Raw genomic sequence first — 14,145 nt, 5'->3', positions numbered from 1 at the left:
ATGGAATCCCAGCCACTGCCCTGAGAGACACTTGTGCCAGTCACACTATTGTGCATGACAGGCTGGTGTTCTCAAACCAGTACATCCCAGGTGAGATGGCCAGAGTAAGAGTTAGCCCAGACAGGGTCACTAATAGGCCTGTGGCTTTTGTGCCCATAGAAGTGGGTGGAACTTTTAGCTGGAGAAGGGTGGTAGTCAGTACAGACCTCCCCCTTGATTGTCTCCTTGGAAATGACTACCCAGAGGTTAGTCAGAGCCTAAGAGAAGAACTGGTCCAGGGCCAGTCCTCTCCCAAGGATTCTGGAGTGCCTGCCTCTGCAGTAAATGCAAGTAGGCCCCAGAAGAAAAAGAAAAAGAAACAGAGTAGGAAAGGTGGACAACCTTTAGCCAAGGTTCCAGCAAGCCAAGGAGATTCTGCTCCAGTAGGGGAGAACTCCAAAAATGGCTCTGATAAAGTCCAACCTGACCCACAAGAAGTCCTGGCTAGTCAGGCAACTGTTAAGCCTGAGTGGGTGGCTCCTCAGCTAACAGAAGAAAGAGTGGAAGAAGGGTGTTTACTACAAGATGTGGTAACCCCCCACTCTAATACAGCAGACAGGCACCCTGAACCCAAAGAAGCCTGTAACTTAGCCCCTTCCCTTGTAGGTGAAGAGCTAAAGGTGTGGTTCTGGGCACTGACAGCTGTCAGTGGCCTCTGCTGGGTGTTAGCCTTTATGGCTGCACTATCCTTGGCATGGTGGTCTGACCCCATGCCAAATAACAAGTTAGGCCCCCTGACCCTGTTGGTCATGGTGGGGTTACTCCAGCTCTGGGTAACCTCTTTGGGTAAGCTAGGGGTGACCCTGGCTAAGATAAGATTAGCAGAGGTGGACACCTCTGACCTAAAAATAGAGAGAATGGGTAAAGACATAAAAAGCACAGACAAGAGGCAGTTCAGACTAGGTCCTATCACTGTGGAAGTGGGTCAGTTCCCCAGAGGGAATGACCTGAACAGGAGGATGTAAGGCAGAGTAGGCCCTGCAACAAACCAGCCATTTCCTCTACTCTTCCTCGCCTGACAGACTAGGAAGACTCTTCCAGCTTTGGCTGAGTCTCCTGGCCTGTGGGCTGGGGGGGGCTTGTGTAAAGAAATGGCTCCCTGTTGCAGTTACCCCCCACTTTTTGCCTGATACTGATGCTGACTTGACTGAGAAGTGTGCTGGGACCCTGCTAACCAGGCCCCAGCACCAGTGTTCTTTCACCTAAAATGTACCATTGATCCCACAATTGGCACACCCTGGCATCCAGATAAGTCCCTTGTAACTGGTACCTCTGGTACGAAGGGCCCTGATGCCAGGAAAGGTCTCTAAGGGCTGCAGCATGTATTATGCCACCCTAGAGACCCCTCACTCAGCACAGACACACTGCTTACAAGCCTGTGTGTGCTAGTGAGAACAAAATGAGTAAGTCGACATGGCACTCCCCTCAGGGTGCCATGCCAGCCTCTCACTGCCTATGCAAGTATAGGTCAGTCACCCCTCTAGCAGGCCTTACAGCCCTAAGGCAGGGTGCACTATACCATAGGTGAGGGTACCAGTGCATGAGCACTGTGCCCCTACAGTGTCTAGCAAAACCTTAGACATTGTAAGTGCAGGGTAGCCATAAGAGTATATGGTCTGGGAGTCTGTTTTACACGAACTCCACAGCACCATAATGGCTACACTGAAAACTGGGAAGTTTGGTATCAAACTTCTCAGCACAATAAATGCACACTGATGCCAGTGTACATTTTATTGTAAAATACACCCCAGAGGGCACCTTAGAGGTGCCCCCTGAAACTTAACCGACTGTCTGTGTAGGCTGACTAGTTCCAGCAGCCTGCCACACTAGAGACATGTTGCTGGCCCCATGGGGAGAGTGCCTTTGTCACTCTGAGGCCAGTAACAAAGCCTGCACTGGGTGGAGATGCTAACACCTCCCCCAGGCAGGAGCTGTGACACCTGGCGGTGAGCCTCAAAGGCTCACCCCTTTGTCACAGCCCAGCAGGGCACTCCAGCTTAGTGGAGTTGCCCGCCCCCTCCGGCCACGGCCCCCACTTTTGGCGGCAAGGCTGGAGGGAACAAAGAAAGCAACAAGGAGGAGTCACTGGCCAGTCAGGACAGCCCCTAAGGTGTCCTGAGCTGAAGTGACTCTAACTTTTAGAAATCCTCCATCTTGCAGATGGAGGATTCCCCCAATAGGGTTAGGATTGTGACCCCCTCCCCTTGGGAGGAGGCACAAAGAGGGTGTACCCACCCTCAGGGCTAGTAGCCATTGGCTACTAACCCCCCAGACCTAAACACGCCCTTAAATTTAGTATTTAAGGGCTACCCTGAACCCTAGAAAATTAGATTCCTGCAAACTACAAGAAGAAGGACTGCCTAGCTGAAAACCCCTGCAGAGGAAGACCAGAAGACGACAACTGCCTTGGCTCCAGAAACTCACCGGCCTGTCTCCTGCCTTCCAAAGAACTCTGCTCCAGCGACGCCTTCCAAGGGACCAGCGACCTCTGAATCCTCTGAGGACTGCCCTGCTTCGAAAAAGACAAGAAACTCCCGAGGACAGCGGACCTGCTCCAAAAAGACTGCAACTTTGTTTCCAGAAGCAGCTTTAAAGAACCCTGCAACTCCCCGCAAGAAGCGTGAGACTTGCAACACTGCACCCGGCGACCCCGACTCGGCTGGTGGAGAACCAACACCTCAGGGAGGACCCCCGGACTACTCTACGACTGTGAGTACCAAAACCTGTCCCCCCTGAGCCCCCACAGTGCCGCCTGCAGAGGGAATCCCGAGGCTTCCCCTGACCGCGACTCTCTGAAACCTAAGTCCCGACGCCTGGAAAAGACCCTGCACCCGCAGCCCCCAGGACCTGAAGGACCGGACTTTCACTGGAGAAGTGACCCCCAGGAGTCCCTCTCCCTTGCCCAAGTGGAGGTTTCCCCGAGGAAGCCCCCCCTTGCCTGCCTGCAGCGCTGAAGAGATCCGTTGATCTCTCATGGACTAACATTGCGAACCCGACGCTTGTTTCTACACTGCACCCGGCCGCCCCCGCGCTGCTGAGGGTGAAATTTCTGTGTGGGCTTGTGTCCCCTCCGGTGCCCTACAAAACCCCCCTGGTCTGCCCTCCGAAGACGCGGGTACTTACCTGCAAGCAGACCGGAACCGGGGCACCCCCTTCTCTCCATTCTAGCCTATGCGTTTTGGGCACCACTTTGAACTCTGCACCTGACCGGCCCTGAGCTGCTGGTGTGGTGACTTTGGGGTTGCTCTGAACCCCCAACGGTGGGCTACCTTGGACCAAGAACTGAACCCTGTAAGTGTCTTACTTACCTGGTAAAACTAACAAAAACTTACCTCCCCCAGGAACTGTGAAAATTGCACTGTGTCCACTTTTGAAATAGCTATTTGTCAATAACTTGAAAAGTATACATGCAATTGAAATGATTCAAAGTTCCTAATGTACTTACCTGCAATACCTTTCAAACAAGATATTACATGTTAAATTTGAACCTGTGGTTCTTAAAATAAACTAAGAAAATATATTTTTCTATAACAAAACCTATTGGCTGGATTTGTCTCTGAGTGTGTGTACCTCATTTATTGTCTATGTGTATGTACAACAAATGCTTAACACTACTCCTTGGATAAGCCTACTGCTCGACCACACTACCACAAAATAGAGCATTAGTATTATCTATTTTTACCACTATTTTACCTCTAAGGGGAACCCTTGGACTCTGTGCATGCTATTCCTTACTTTGAAATAGCACATACAGAGCCAACTTCCTACATTGGTGGCAGCGGTGGGATACAAGACTTTGCATTTGCTGGACTACTCAGCCAATACCTGATCACACGACAAATTCCAAAATTGTCATTAGAAATTGATTTTTGCAATTTGAAAAGTTTTCTAAATTCTTAAAAGACCTGATAGGGCCTTGTGTTAGATCCTGTTTAGCATTTCTTTTAGAGTTTAAAAGTTTGTAAAAGTTTGAATTAGATTCTAGAACCAGTTGTAGATTCTTAAAAAGTATTCCAACTTTTAGAAGCAAAATGTCTAGCACAGATGTGACTGTGGTGGAACTCGACACCACACCTTACCTCCATCTTAAGATGAGGGAGCTAAGGTCACTCTGTAAAATAAAGAAAATAACAATGGGCCCCAAACCTACCAAAATACAGCTCCAGGATGGCCAAAAGATTGGCTTTGGAAAGACAGATCCTAGCCATAGAGAGGGAAAGACAAGAGATGGGCCTAGGACCCATCAATGGTGGCAGCAACATAAATAGGGTCAGAGATTCTCCTGACATGTTGAAAATCCCCAAAGGGATTGTAACAAAATATGAAGATGGTGATGACATCACCAAATGGTTCACAGCTTTTGAGAGGGCTTGTGTAACCAGAAAAGTGAACAGATCTCACTGGGGTGCTCTCCTTTGGGAAATGTTCACAGGAAAGTGTAGGGATAGACTCCTCACACTCTCTGGACAAGATGCAGAATCTTATGACCTCATGAAGGGTACCCTGATTGAGGGCTTTGGATTCTCCACTGAGGAGTATAGAATTAGATTCAGGGGGGCTCAAAAATCCTCGAGCCAGACCTGGGTTGATTATGTTGACTACTCAGTGAAAACACTGGATGGTTGGGTAACTGGAAATGAAGTGTATGACTATGTTGGGCTTTATAATTTGTTTATGAAAGAACACATTTTAAGTAACTGCTTCAATGAAAAGTTGCATCAGTATCTGGTAGACCTAGGTCCAATTTCTCCCCAAGAATTGGGAAAGAAGGCAGACCACTGGGTCAAGACTAGGGTAACCAAAACTTCCACTGGGGGTGACCAAAAGAAAGGGGTTACAAAGCCTCCCCAGGAGAAAGTGGGTGACACTAGAAACAAAGAAAAAGAGTCCCCTGTAGGCCCCCAAAAACCAGACCAGGTGGGTGGGCCCAGAGACACAACCCAAGACAAAGGTGGGTACCAGGGTAAGAGCTGGGATGCCACTAAGGCATGGTGCCATAACTGTAAACAGACAGGGCACCACACCAAGGACACTTCTTGTCCCAAAAACAAACCCCATAGCAAAATCCCAGGGGTGACCAGTGTAGCCATTGGGGATGACTCCTCAGATGAGGAGGTCTTCATAGCCTTCAACTGGAAAAAGGGCCCACAGGTGAGTTGGAGATTCCAGAGGGAAGTAGACACTTCCACCACCTACAGGTGAATGGAATCCCAGCCACTGCCCTGAGAGACACTTGTGCCAGTCACACTATTGTGCATGACAGGCTGGTGTTCTGAAACCAGTACATCCCAGGTGAGATGGCCAGAGTAAGAGTTAGCCCAGACAGGGTCACTAATAGGCCTGTGGCTTTTGTGCCCATAGAAGTGGGTGGAACTTTTAGCTGGAGAAGGGTGGTAGTCAGTACAGACCTCCCCCTTGATTGTCTCCTTGGAAATGACTACCCAGAGGTTAGTCAGAGCCTAAGAGAAGAACTGGTCCAGGGCCAGTCCTCTCCCAAGGATTCTGGAGTGCCTGCCTCTGCAGTAAATGCAAGTAGGCCCCAGAAGAAAAAGAAAAAGAAACAGAGTAGGAAAGGTGGACAACCTTTAGCCAAGGTTCCAGCAAGCCAAGGAGATTCTGCTCCAGTAGGGGAGAACTCCAAAAATGGCTCTGATAAAGTCCAACCTGACCCACAAGAAGTCCTGGCTAGTCAGGCAACTGTTAAGCCTGAGTGGGTGGCTCCTCAGCTAACAGAAGAAAGAGTGGAAGAAGGGTGTTTACTACAAGATGTGGTAACCCCCCACTCTAATACAGCAGACAGGCACCCTGAACCCAAAGAAGCCTGTAACTTAGCCCCTTCCCTTGTAGGTGAAGAGCTAAAGGTGTGGTTCTGGGCACTGACAGCTGTCAGTGGCCTCTGCTGGGTGTTAGCCTTTATGGCTGCACTATCCTTGGCATGGTGGTCTGACCCCATGCCAAATAACAAGTTAGGCCCCCTGACCCTGTTGGTCATGGTGGGGTTACTCCAGCTCTGGGTAACCTCTTTGGGTAAGCTAGGGGTGACCCTGGCTAAGATAAGATTAGCAGAGGTGGACACCTCTGACCTAAAAATAGAGAGAATGGGTAAAGACATAAAAAGCACAGACAAGAGGCAGTTCAGACTAGGTCCTATCACTGTGGAAGTGGGTCAGTTCCCCAGAGGGAATGACCTGAACAGGAGGATGTAAGGCAGAGTAGGCCCTGCAACAAACCAGCCATTTCCTCTACTCTTCCTCGCCTGACAGACTAGGAAGACTCTTCCAGCTTTGGCTGAGTCTCCTGGCCTGTGGGCTGGGGGGGGCTTGTGTAAAGAAATGGCTCCCTGTTGCAGTTACCCCCCACTTTTTGCCTGATACTGATGCTGACTTGACTGAGAAGTGTGCTGGGACCCTGCTAACCAGGCCCCAGCACCAGTGTTCTTTCACCTAAAATGTACCATTGATCCCACAATTGGCACACCCTGGCATCCAGATAAGTCCCTTGTAACTGGTACCTCTGGTACCAAGGGCCCTGATGCCAGGAAAGGTCTCTAAGGGCTGCAGCATGTATTATGCCACCCTAGAGACCCCTCACTCAGCACAGACACACTGCTTACAAGCCTGTGTGTGCTAGTGAGAACAAAATGAGTAAGTCGACATGGCACTCCCCTCAGGGTGCCATGCCAGCCTCTCACTGCCTATGCAAGTATAGGTCAGTCACCCCTCTAGCAGGCCTTACAGCCCTAAGGCAGGGTGCACTATACCATAGGAGGGGACCAGTGCATGAGCACTGTGCCCCTACAGTGTCTAGCAAAACCTTAGACATTGTAAGTGCAGGGTAGCCATAAGAGTATATGGTCTGGGAGTCTGTTTTACACGAACTCCACAGCACCATAATGGCTACACTGAAAACTGGGAAGTTTGGTATCAAACTTCTCAGCACAATAAATGCACACTGATGCCAGTGTACATTTTATTGTAAAATACACCCCAGAGGGCACCTTAGAGGTGCCCCCTGAAACTTAACCGACTGTCTGTGTAGGCTGACTAGTTCCAGCAGCCTGCCACACTAGAGACATGTTGCTGGCCCCATGGGGAGAGTGCCTTTGTCACTCTGAGGCCAGTAACAAAGCCTGCACTGGGTGGAGATGCTAACACCTCCCCCAGGCAGGAGCTGTGACACCTGGCGGTGAGCCTCAAAGGCTCACCCCTTTGTCACAGCCCAGCAGGGCACTCCAGCTTAGTGGAGTTGCCCGCCCCCTCCGGCCACGGCCCCCACTTTTGGCGGCAAGGCTGGAGGGAACAAAGAAAGCAACAAGGAGGAGTCACTGGCCAGTCAGGACAGCCCCTAAGGTGTCCTGAGCTGAAGTGACTCTAACTTTTAGAAATCCTCCATCTTGCAGATGGAGGATTCCCCCAATAGGGTTAGGATTGTGACCCCCTCCCCTTGGGAGGAGGCACAAAGAGGGTGTACCCACCCTCAGGGCTAGTAGCCATTGGCTACTAACCCCCCAGACCTAAACACGCCCTTAAATTTAGTATTTAAGGGCTACCCTGAACCCTAGAAAATTAGATTCCTGCAAACTACAAGAAGAAGGACTGCCTAGCTGAAAACCCCTGCAGAGGAAGACCAGAAGACGACAACTGCCTTGGCTCCAGAAACTCACCGGCCTGTCTCCTGCCTTCCAAAGAACTCTGCTCCAGCGACGCCTTCCAAGGGACCAGCGACCTCTGAATCCTCTGAGGACTGCCCTGCTTCGAAAAAGACAAGAAACTCCCGAGGACAGCGGACCTGCTCCAAAAAGACTGCAACTTTGTTTCCAGAAGCAGCTTTAAAGAACCCTGCAACTCCCCGCAAGAAGCGTGAGACTTGCAACACTGCACCCGGCGACCCCGACTCGGCTGGTGGAGAACCAACACCTCAGGGAGGACCCCCGGACTACTCTACGACTGTGAGTACCAAAACCTGTCCCCCCTGAGCCCCCACAGCGCCGCCTGCAGAGGGAATCCCGAGGCTTCCCCTGACCGCGACTCTCTGAAACCTAAGTCCCGACCCCTGGAAAAGACCCTGCACCCGCAGCCCCCAGGACCTGAAGGACCGGACTTTCACTGGAGAAGTGACCCCCAGGAGTCCCTCTCCCTTGCCCAAGTGGAGGTTTCCCCGAGGAAGCCCCCCCTTGCCTGCCTGCAGCGCTGAAGAGATCCGTTGATCTCTCATGGACTAACATTGCGAACCCGACGCTTGTTTCTACACTGCACCCGGCCGCCCCCGCGCTGCTGAGGGTGAAATTTCTGTGTGGGCTTGTGTCCCCTCCGGTGCCCTACAAAACCCCCCTGGTCTGCCCTCCGAAGACGCGGGTACTTACCTGCAAGCAGACCGGAACCGGGGCACCCCCTTCTCTCCATTCTAGCCTATGCGTTTTGGGCACCACTTTGAACTCTGCACCTGACCGGCCCTGAGCTGCTGGTGTGGTGACTTTGGGGTTGCTCTGAACCCCCAACGGTGGGCTACCTTGGACCAAGAACTGAACCCTGTAAGTGTCTTACTTACCTGGTAAAACTAACAAAAACTTACCTCCCCCAGGAACTGTGAAAATTGCACTGTGTCCACTTTTGAAATAGCTATTTGTCAATAACTTGAAAAGTATACATGCAATTGAAATGATTCAAAGTTCCTAATGTACTTACCTGCAATACCTTTCAAACAAGATATTACATGTTAAATTTGAACCTGTGGTTCTTAAAATAAACTAAGAAAAGATATTTTTCTATAACAAAACCTATTGGCTGGATTTGTCTCTGAGTGTGTGTACCTCATTTATTGTCTATGTGTATGTACAACAAATGCTTAACACTACTCCTTGGATAAGCCTACTGCTCGACCACACTACCTCAAAATAGAGCATTAGTATTATCTATTTTTACCACTATTTTACCTCTAAGGGGAACCCTTGGACTCTGTGCATGCTATTCCTTACTTTGAAATAGCACATACAGAGCCAACTTCCTACAGTAGGTTCCAGTCACAGGCCACAGCAGCACATGCAGTGTAGGTCCTCTCCTGTTGAAGGTCAGGTAGCAAGTGAGTGAACAGATACAAAATGGGGGTGGCGTCTGCAGCGGTGCATACCATCACCGCTGGTATGCATCACCTTTGGCCACTGTACCCCATAGGCACCCAATGATAACCAATGAGGAGTTGCACTGCGGTTCATGACCGCCTTCCGCAATGGTGCTCAACGTCAGTGGAATTACCTATTTTCCAACTGTCCCTCCATACAGGACAGACGAACGTCATTTCTGGGGGAGGGGGGGGGGCAGGCCATGGATCCTAACTGCGTCACAGTTCACAATTTCACATTCTGGACATGTGCCACCAAAATAAAGTAACCCTCACAATATGCTTTGTACTGTAGTGGTTACAATGTGCAGATAATGACCAGCTGCTCACTCTTTTTCCCCATAGATTGCAACCGCTGGGGATGAATAGGAGATGGAGACATCCCCCGTGTACAGACCCCTTGTGGACTTGGCAACAATGGAGGACAGGCACATTATCCTTACTGAAAGACTTGACAGGGCCATAATCACAGAGCTCTGTGCACAATTGGAGCCTGACCTGATCTCTGCTATCCGTCATCACAATGGGAACCTCCTTCTTGTGTAAGTGCTATCAGTGCTACATTTTTTGGCAACAGGTTCTTTACAAGTGACAGTGGGCTTGGCAGCAGGAATGTCACAGCTAATGGTCTCAAGAGTGCTGACCAGAGTGGTGTCTGCCCTGATTAAACACATGTGCAGCTACATCGTTTTCCCCCAGATGGAGGATTTGGCCACAGTGAAGGCTGACTTCTATGCAATAGGACATATCCCCAACATCATTGGTGCGATTGATAGGACACATATTGCATTTGTCCCCCCGGCGAAATTAACAGATTTTCAGGAATCGAAAAATGTATCACTCTATGAATGTGCAGATGGTGTGTTTGGCAGACTAGTACATCTCCCATGTCAATGCTAAGTATCCTGGGTTGGTGCATGATGCTTTTGTCTTGAGGAATAGCAGCATCCCAAATGTGATGGCCCAACTCCAGAGGCACACGGTGTGGCTAATAGGTGAGCCCTAGTTCCCACCCAGTGGATGTTGGTGTATGGGTATGGTGTGGGACATAAGGGTTAGTGTGTGGCTAACAGTCTCTCGATATTTGCAGGTGACTCAGGTTACCAAAACCTCTCATGGCTACTGACCCCTGTGAGGAATCCCAGGACAAGGGCTGAAAACGTCACAATGAGGCACATGGGTGAACAAGAAGGATTATTGAATGTACCTTCGGTCTCCAGAAAGCCAGGTTTCCGTGCCTCCATTCAACAGGTGGATCCCTGTGCTACTCCCCCAATAAGATATGCCAGATAATTGTTGCATGCTGCACGTTGCACAACTTTGCCTTTAGACACCATGTGCCTTTTCTGCAGGAGGAGGAGGCTGGAGATGGCCGTGTGGCAGCAGTGGACCCTGTGGACAGTGTGGATGTGGCAGAGGATGAGGATGAGGACAACAGAACTGTAGTCATTCGTCAATACTTCCAATGACACACAGGTAAGATAGTGTTATTTCACATTTCATTGACAGTTTGATGTGTGACATTGTCACTGGCAGGCTGTGAATTCCAACTTCTATGCCACTTGCTGTACCCATTGGCATCTCTTTTTGCAGATGTTGGTGCCCCACTATTGCTCCTGGTGTGTTGACAGCAGCCAGCTACAGGTCTTTCCTATGTTAACATTACTGTACAGTTGAATTGCAATGTTTAAAGCTTGTTAAACGTATACACACTTTAATCATTTGACATACTCCATACTTGTTTTTTTTCACAGTGTGTTTATTGCAGTGCTCTGACGAAAAGTAGGAAGTGCTATGGGCTGGGGTGATGATGGAGGAAAGTCCAGGTTAAGGTCCAGTGGACAGGGTGACAGAGTGGGACACAAGGGTGACAATCAGGAGAGTCTTATTTCCTGGCGGGGGTCTTGGCAATAGTCTCAGGCTTCTGCCTGGATCGCAGGGAACGTTTGCAGGGTGGTTCTCCTTCTGCAGGGGGAAGGGTGCTGGTGGCCTGTTGGTCCTGTGGTGGGGCCTCCTGTTCACTAGCGACAGTGGAGGTGAAGGGCTGTTCAGTAGTCTGGCTAGTGTTAGGGGCCCCCTAGTGTGCCACTGCCTCCCTCATACTGTTGCCATGTCTGCCAGCACCCCTGCAGTGGAGACCAGGGTGGTGTTTATGGACTTCAGGTCCTCCGTGATCCCCAGGTACTGTCCCTCCTGCAGCCTCATGTTCTCCTGCATCTTGTCCAGTATCTGGCCCAGCGTATCCTGGGAATGTTGGTATGCTCCCAGTCAGCACCTCCTGGAGAGTTGGTTCCCTGGGCCTGTCCTCCCCCTGGCCCACAGCTGTCCTCCCAGCTTCCCTGTTGTCCTGTGCCTTATTCCCCTGAACCTTGTGCCCACTGCAACTGATCCCAGGTCCCTCATTGTCCTGGGTTTGTGGTGTGACCTGTGGTCCCTGTAGTGGTGGACACACTGCTGATTGACATGTCCTGGGGACAGAGGTATGGGCCCGCTAGGTGGGTGCTGTGGTGGTATTTCCTGAGGGGGGAGGCTCTGTGGTGGTGTGAGACTGTGCCTGGGAAACCGACTGTCCAGAGGTCCCTGATGGGCCAGGTTGGTCATCCAGATCCAGGCGAGCAGAGCTGCTGTCATCACTGTGGGCTTCTTCTGTGGGGGGACTGGATTTTGCTAGCACCTCTTCTCCGGTGATCTTGGCTGGGATACCTGTGAGGATGTAAATGCAGTGCTATTGTTTCTGTGTGTGACATATTGTGCATGAGTGGGTTGCCCTCTATGGTTGTTATTGCCCTGGCAGTCTTGATTTGTGTGAGTTGTTATTTGGTGGGCTAGCTGATTGTCTCTAGTGTACATGCTGTAGTGACAGGTGTCCATGCAGGGCTGTGAGTGGTATCCATGCATTGGTATGGCATGCAGGGCTTGGCATTGGGATGAGTGGGTTGTGATGGTGGGGTGTGTGGGAAGTGGTGGAGTGATGGGAGTGAGGGTAAGGGTGGGGGTATGTGATGGCATGCAGGTAGTGGGATGATAGTAATAGTGAGTTGACTTGCCAAACTCCAGTCCTCCTCCTACTCCTGCCAGGCCGTCAGGGCCAAGACTTGCTCCTCTCATGTTGTTAGTTGTGGGGGAGGAGGTTGGGGTCCACCGCCAGTCCTCTGTACTGAGAGCCGGACTCTTGTTGCAATTTAACCCACCTTCCCGTAGGTCGTTCCACCTCTTCCTGATGTCATTACTTGTTCTGGGGTGCTGTCACACAGTGTTGACCCTGTTCACAATCCTCCGCCATAGCTCCATCTTCCTAGCAATGGATATCTGCTACACCTGTGATCCAAATAGCTGTGGCTCTACCCGGATGATTTCCTCTACCATGACCCTTAGCTCCTCCTCAGAGAATCTGCGGTATCATTATGGTGCCATGGGTGTAGTGTGAGTGGTATGGGTGAGGATGTGTAGGGTGATGTGTTGGGGTGCGTGGGTGTTGTATTGGTGATGGTGGTATGTGGCTCTGGTTGTGTGTGTGCTTTTGCTGTTAATCTCTGCTGGCAATTATTGGTATTCATAAATGGTTGTGGGTAATGTGGGTGTGTGTTTTATAGTGGTGTGAGTGTGTGGGTGTGGTGTGTGTGTGTGTGTCAGGTGTGTGTAGTTTGAATTGTCCAATGTGGTGCTGTTTTGCTAGTGTGTGTGTGTATTTTGAGCGTGGCAGTATGGTTTCCCGACATTGAATGTCCGCCATGGTGATTCGTGGGTCATAATGTTGTGGGTATAGTTCTGTTAGCGCAACGGTGTGGGTTTTGATATCGCCAGTTTATCACTAACCTTTGGGCTGGCGGATTTGTGTGTGTGGCTGTATAGTGACTGATTGGTGTGTGTGTCATATTATGGTTAGCGAATATCCGCCGCGGCGGCAGTATTTTGGCGGCAGATAGCATGGCGGTAAGTGGGATTTACCGCCAATGTCATAATGAGGGACATATTCTCCTATTTTACCCATGTAAAGAGTGCTACCTTTGAACCTGCTATTGCCGAGGAGAAATTTTTAAAACTAAAACACGAAGCCCAGTATACTGGATTGGCCTTGTTCTTTTCTCCTTTCTTCTCTCTAAAATCATAAAACTGGTCAACTGAAGAGACTCAAACGACAGATTTTTGTAGGAAAGGTAGTTGTTAATTGGAGTTCATGTAAGTTCATCACTAGGAATAAGTCCATAAACATATCAGGTAAACAAATATGCTCAATGATTTAATACCTAGGCGATACCCCTGGTAGCTATGAAGCAGAACAGTCATGGTCAACTTAGAAAAACGATTAAAAGTGTTTAGCTAAATCAAAACAATTAAAAAGTCAAAACACAACAAAAAATTGCTACAACTAATGTTTAAAAATCCAGAAGAATTTGACATAAAAATGACGTGGGAAATAGAGATGAAAAAACACCAAGAAATTAGATTGCAATTATACATGTAGTAGACTGGGACTTTGTCTAATTTTGAGGCTGACCGCAATGCACACAAAGCTGCTTAAGACTGTTATTAAGACTCTTTGAACAATGTTACTTTCTGACTTACACTTTATCTGGAAATTCAAATTCTTCAGAGTGGTAAGATTAAACTCTGTATCTGACAATTTCCTCTCATAGTTGATTAGCTGTTGGATGGGGACCCACTGACATTGTCTTCGCAGCTGCAGAAGTCCTCTTGTAGCCCATATACTTTTCACACCTTCGCCAGTGACGATTGCTATGTTGGGACTTCTTGTATTTCAAGGAGCCCCAAAACATCCGGCAGGTCAAGAATAGAACCTTTTAGATGGTCAGGGCCCACCAAATCCAACTACTTAAGGTGTGTTGAACCGTGGAAGTTTTCTTTTGGGCAGCAGAAAACCTCCAGGCAAGACCAACCTCATTTACTTGTCTGTCGAGGTTGTACATCAGGCAGATAACCTTGTATGGTTAATCGTGGTCCTCCAGAAGTTGACAATTTCCCAACATT

Source organism: Pleurodeles waltl, chromosome 5, assembly GCF_031143425.1.
Source record: "Pleurodeles waltl isolate 20211129_DDA chromosome 5, aPleWal1.hap1.20221129, whole genome shotgun sequence".
NCBI lineage: Eukaryota > Metazoa > Chordata > Amphibia > Caudata > Salamandridae > Pleurodeles > Pleurodeles waltl.
This window is presented reverse-complemented; position numbering follows the sequence as displayed.